We start from the raw sequence: 6,255 nt of genomic DNA on the forward strand, positions 1-6,255 counted from the left end.
TGCATAATTACTCTGTAACAGACCTTAACGTGATTTCTACTTTGCATTAGGATTAAAAATCACTAATACTATTTCACAGTTGATTAAAAATGATTAGTTCACTTCAACATTTAAAAATGGTTTGAACTAAACACACTTTGATTATCAAACATTTGTAAAATAGTAATGATAATAGAAAAAGAGTGTTCTTTCAATTGATCAGTGTAGGACACTTAGAAAGTCTCTGGATGACTTAATCTTGTGTTTCTGGACTCAAATCAATGAAATACAGTTCTTGTTCCAGGCAGGCCCTGAAGGCCAGGTTTTGACCTGAGGCTTAGTTCACTACAGTCCCCCCTTTGGAAATCATCGCCTGTCCATGGGGATGAATTCCAACATGAACTTACGCCTTCGAATGTCCCTGGTCTTGATGTAATCCAGCAAGGAAAACAAAAGTCAAAGGATGTAATCCACAATGTTTTTGGTAATTCCATTGTGTTGATAGTAATTCCATAATGTTGTTGGTAATTCCATTGTAGCAATGCTTTAACCCACTGGAAACAGAGTCTGTAATCCATTGGAAAAAGTCATATAATCCACAACGGTACATCCACAACGAATGGAGGTGTTGATTGATCAGCATACAGAGGGGTTCCCTTGGATTGAACTGAAGATGCGGCCACTGGATGAAGAGTGGAGACCAACGTCAGGATTGCAGGTCTCCTCCAGCGAAGGTCGTCGCTGGGTGGATGTCCAGTCGATGCCATTCTGGTTCAATGTGACATGCAATTATGTGGTTTAAGGTGGGCTTATGAAGGGGATTTTACATAAGGCCTTAAACTATATGTACCTGGTGTGTAAGCTATTATGATTGGGAACAGCTACAGCTACCAGTTAAGGGGTGGAACATGCTGAAAAGGGTAACTATAGGGGTCTATACCTATAGAAGAGTGTTCCAAACTATTTTTCCATTCCTAACTTGGTTTAAGTTAGATTTCCATGGTAAAAAATAGTTTGGTTCAATTGTCTGTTGTCTTTTAGACGAACGACTTGAGATTGGGTGTTTGGTTTCCCCATAAATGTTTTTGGAAGTCTATGGCGAGACTCATCAAAAAGAATTAGCTATCCCCCCGAATAGAATTGTTCGAGTAGGTTCGGCTTAAGCGTTGTGAGATCAATGTAGATTATGGTACTTAAGGTAGCATTAATATACATTGACTCCGCAAAGATTAGATTTTAACAAATGAACTGCATGTTGGCATGGTTAAAGGCCTCTTAGTCTCTAACTCAACTACACACAAAATTCATTCTTACTTGGGGTGTTCAGAAACAATACCAAAAACCAATTAAACGATGTCTCAACATCGACAAAAACAGTGACTAAGCAACCAGTTAAACAACGTTTCAACATTGACAAAAGCAGTGATTAAGCAACTAGAAAACGACGTTTCGGTGCGCCACTCACTCTGGATGTCAGATTTGCTCACGTTATCGCGTCTGGTAGCATTACCCTAACTGGCGTCACCCCCCTTCGGTCATGGGAGACCGCGAACACGGGTGAGGACGTCGCTCCATGAGCTAAAGTTAGGCTGTCCTTGAGTAGTTTTAACTGTTTGCGCAGCTGAAAGAGGACTTTAAGGTCTGGATTGGAATCCAGTTTGCCTTTCGATGGAGTGTATTTGTCTGGGTCAGTCAGATACAGTATCATCGAGTTAATTGCAGGATCATCCAACTTCTGAAGTTGGATGATGTCTGGGTCAGTTGAAAATGACTTTTCATATTTTAAAAGAACTTGGCGAAGTTTGTCTCTTTCTTCATCAGATGTCAGAGTGTCGGCTTGGGCGACCACCTGATCAATCTGTGATGAGACTGATAAGGGTTCTTGCTCCGTGGGGAGCTCCAACGAATCCTTTTCTGAGTCGTCGGACCTGTCTATGGGTAAGACACCATAGGTTCGAGGTCCTTGGTCGACGTCATCGGTTGAGAAAAGAGCTATGGCCTGTGTTGGTTTCGTGAAACATACTGGCCCAGCTTCTTGACTCGGTACCAGGTTATCTGGGAGTCCTCCCAGAACTGGAATGCCTAGTTCAAAATCATGAAAATCAGGTTCTGAGTGTTCAGCTTGCGATGACTCATCATCGTTTATGTGTGAGTTTACCCCCCCTTCGTCCGATGAGGGGTTGTTGGAGGCAACAACAGCAATGTCTTGGTGTGTTCCACCGACATCTGTAATGTTGTCATTCGCGCCTTCAGATTTAGTAGCGATCACATCACTACACAGTGCTCCTGGTTGGTTTCCCATTTCAGCGTGTTTCAAAGTTTCTAAAAACCTTTGTAGTTTCTCTGTCTCTTCCGAGCTCAGAGGTGTAGGGCATTGTATCTAGAACTTTTGTGATTTTATCGCCTCGGTTCGTTTTGTCCGAGGTGGGGGAGGGTTAGGTACGTCTTTTGGGGGTTCCTCTTCGGACTTCCCCTGATAATATGGGTCCTCTTGGATCCCATATCTTTGCGTCCTACGCGCACCCCATTTACGATAATCACGTTCATCCTCTGAAAGAGGAGCTTTTCTGTCCCAGCGTGCACCTTCATTACGCGGTCTGTTAGTTTGAAAATACTGCCTTTTCTCGCCCGTTTTAGGAGGAGGGGTCAATGCACGCCGTCCTTCCATTTCTAGGGAGTGGGGTTTAACCTTTATACCAGGAAACACCTCTATGGGCGTCTTAGCATGAGAACATGCCTCAAACACATTCACAGCACACTGTTTAATCTCATTGATGGATTTTTCTCTGAAATTTGCCATAATTTGTACTGACATGCGTATGTCAGTGTGGAGATTTTTGCTGAAAACATATTTAAAACCTTCTTCTTCCTCCATTCCGGTTTCATTTCTGTAACCAAAATAAGCTTGGAAGATTCTTTTGTAATAGACTTTTGGATGTTCATTCTTGCCCTGCGTGACCTTGTCAGCGGCTGGGAAACCAGCAGGTCCCGTGCAGGGGTCGTACTCTCTGATCAAAGCTTCACACAGAAGGTTGTAATCCTTTCTCGTTGCATCAGGTAGACGCTCGATGAAGGTGAACACCTCTCTGTCCGAAGTGAGCCTTATCAGACTGTTTTTATCCTCAACCGTAGCATTAGGATAACCAGTCAGCCTGAATTCAATGTCTTTGAGGTACGCTTTTGTTCCAGTTGAACCCATTGGTCCCGGTACAAAGCGTTGTACATATTTTGAGAGTTTTAGCAGAACATCTATTGAAAGAGGAAGTTTCCATGCACTCTGTTGCCTGTTTGGTAGAGGAAACCTGTTCAGGCCTGTTTCTACCACTTTAGGTATGGATGGAGGTGTGTGTGATGTAGGGAGATTTGGTTCTGAAACCCAGTGTGTCTCCACATTCTGTCCAAGCCTCTCACCATATTTCCTTTCTGCATGGCAAAGGTGTGTTTTAAGCACATCTATCTCAGCTTTGCAGCGGGACACCTGTGACATTGTCACGACGTGATCCCGTCTTAATGCAAAGTATTCTCTGGACAACAGCTCTTTAGCATCCCTGGCTTCAGATAGTGATGCATTAAGTAACTGTATTTTGCTGTTCAGTGAATCAATTTCTGCACGTGCATCTTGTTGTGATTGAAACATCTGTTCAAAATGTTTTTTTGTGAGGACCTCGTGTTCACTTTTAAATTGAAGGAAGTGTTCTTCAATTTCCTGAACCACCTCTTTTTCGCTGTTTAACCTTATCTCAAGGTCGTCAGCTTTTTCTACCACTGTATAGAATGATTCTTTCAGCAAAAGCACAATTTTAGCCAGCTTTTCATAGCTTGACTTTATAATTTCTGTAGAGGTCACACTCTCTGCAACCTCCTTCAGATTGTCCAATAACTCTTTTGGGTTCATGCTGTCCACCTGTTCGCCATATGGATTTAAGGATCCTGTGAGCAGCGTCAACGCTCTCTCTAAACAGTCCTTCATCTCATAAGGATCAAAATCCTTTTCTATCACACCTGTCATGGTTATTCACTGTTCAGCACTTATCTGATACACAGTTGCCAACTTCAGATTAGTTTAACAGGTAAATATTTGTATGCAAGTGTCATGTGAGGTTCACACACTTTTTAGCTCTGGGTTCACTCAAGTACTGTAATAAGTCAACTTATTCAAATGTGGGCACCTATTTGTAGGTTTTATCCCAATTCATGAATATTCTTAAGTAAATGCTTCTCTGCAGTGTTGCTTTTTAATGTGCTTATTTTTAACAGATACAAGAACCAGTTTCTTAGTGATATTTACTCTTAAACACTTAACATGAAATAAACCTGCAATTTTTCTAAAAGTTTAAAGCAACTTCCGTTTTTAAAACGCTTTCTTAAGCTGTTTTTTTCCAGAAATTCGCTATTTTAACAGTTACTCATTGAACCAGGTGGTGAAAAGAAAAAGAAAAATTGATGATGAGGAATAATCAGTCTCCCCTTCAGGAAAACTGTTATACTCCTCTTTTCCTGCCATTATCTTCTATTTAAAAGTTAAATAGGAGGATGTGGTGTTTTAGGTGGTAACTTAAACAGAAAAGTTTATTTTTTCTGATATAATTACTCTTATTTAGTGATCTAGCAATTAAACGTGTATTATCTTTTCAGCAAATGAGTAAACTTTATCAACTCTGTGAATATCTGGACTGTATCTTTTAAAAAGTTTCTAATTTTTCATTTTGCACCTCCATCAGAGGAAATACCAGTGAATGAAAAAATGTTTTGGTAAATGCCCTTCTGGCATAAATACCTTAATCACTTTTTAAATGCAAGATAACAGTAATAATTCAGCTTGAAGAACGTTTATTAACTCAAAAATGCGTCTGACAGAAATAAACACGTATAATTTCACCAAAATAACCTAAAAATGAAGTGAAACTGTGATTTCAAGTTTCCAACAGCAGGTGGTGGTGTTAGCTTTATACCAGCAGGAGCCTATGACAACTTCCTGTGGACGTTCTGTTGACACCCTGTCGTTAGCTTTTTAGCTTAAAATTAGCTTCGGCTAAACTCGGTTAAATCAACATTTCTGAACGTATTTCAAGCTAAAACGTGGCGTTGTTTCAACAAGCACGACTTCTTTGCATGAAACATGAGTTTTGGGGACATGTGGCAGCTGAATTTAGTGAATTTAAGCACAGAAAAGGCTTCGGTTCAACTGAGCTTTACAACTTGACATCAGAGGAAGTGACGCAGACACGTCACTCATTTCTCAGCGTATCAGAGCGTTCCACACGGCCATTTTCAACCAATCACAGAGACAAACAGCGGGGGTGGGTTTTATATCGCTGACTCAGAGGAAGTGACGCAGACATGTCACTCATTTCTCAGCGTATCAGAGCGTTCCACACGGCCGTTCTCAACCAATCACTGATCGTTTTTCCAGCTAGCGTCCTAGCATTTAGCATAAACATTCCGGTCAACTTTTCGTCTTTTAAACTGTCAAAGTGTACCATTTTCTGTTAAAAATGTAACGAATCAACTCTCAAAGCTTCACGGAGACTGCGCTCCGTTCTTAAAAACGTCTCTCCATCTATTTAAAACACTCGTTCGGACTTATCAGAACCAAGCCGGACCAGAACCGGGTCTGCAGAACCTCCGTCCGTTTAAACAGAATCCACGTTTTTCACAGCTCATCAACTTTGTCACACAACAGATGTACAAATTCAGCTTTCAAAAAGACACATTGACTTTAATTTCAGCTTTTCAAAGTATCACTAGCTGCCAGCATTGCTGTATTTTCTCTGATCATCGCAGCTGCAAAACACTGCGTTTCATACAGCCGAAATCCGCACTCTTTTCATGCCAACATGATAATTCAATTGTTACACGAATACAGTCCATTTATGAACCTGTCACGGGCCACCAGTATGTTAAACAAACGTACGGGCCGCCAGTATGTAGATGAACATATTCTGTGATATATTCATAAATTAAACGGATTCTTTCATTTTTCTGGACTGAATAATGTCGTACATTGAATTTAATAAAATGTATCGTGAGACGTTAATTTTCTTTGACCCATCAAAATGAATGCGGTCATTTATTTACAGAATCAAAGTTTAACATCACACATTTACATTAATTTTGCAAATTGAAAAATAACAACATGGCTAATTTAGCAAGTTTTACAAGGAGGAAACAATTCGGCGATTGTTTCCCTTGCTTCCAGCTGTACAACAGACATTTCTAAGAATATCTGGAATGATTTCTAGCAGATAGAAGAGTTTAAAGATGGAAATTGAAGTT

This window comes from Nematolebias whitei, chromosome 1, assembly GCF_014905685.2.
Source record: "Nematolebias whitei isolate Nwh7 chromosome 1, NemWhi1, whole genome shotgun sequence".
Taxonomy (NCBI): Eukaryota; Metazoa; Chordata; class Actinopteri; order Cyprinodontiformes; family Rivulidae; genus Nematolebias; species Nematolebias whitei.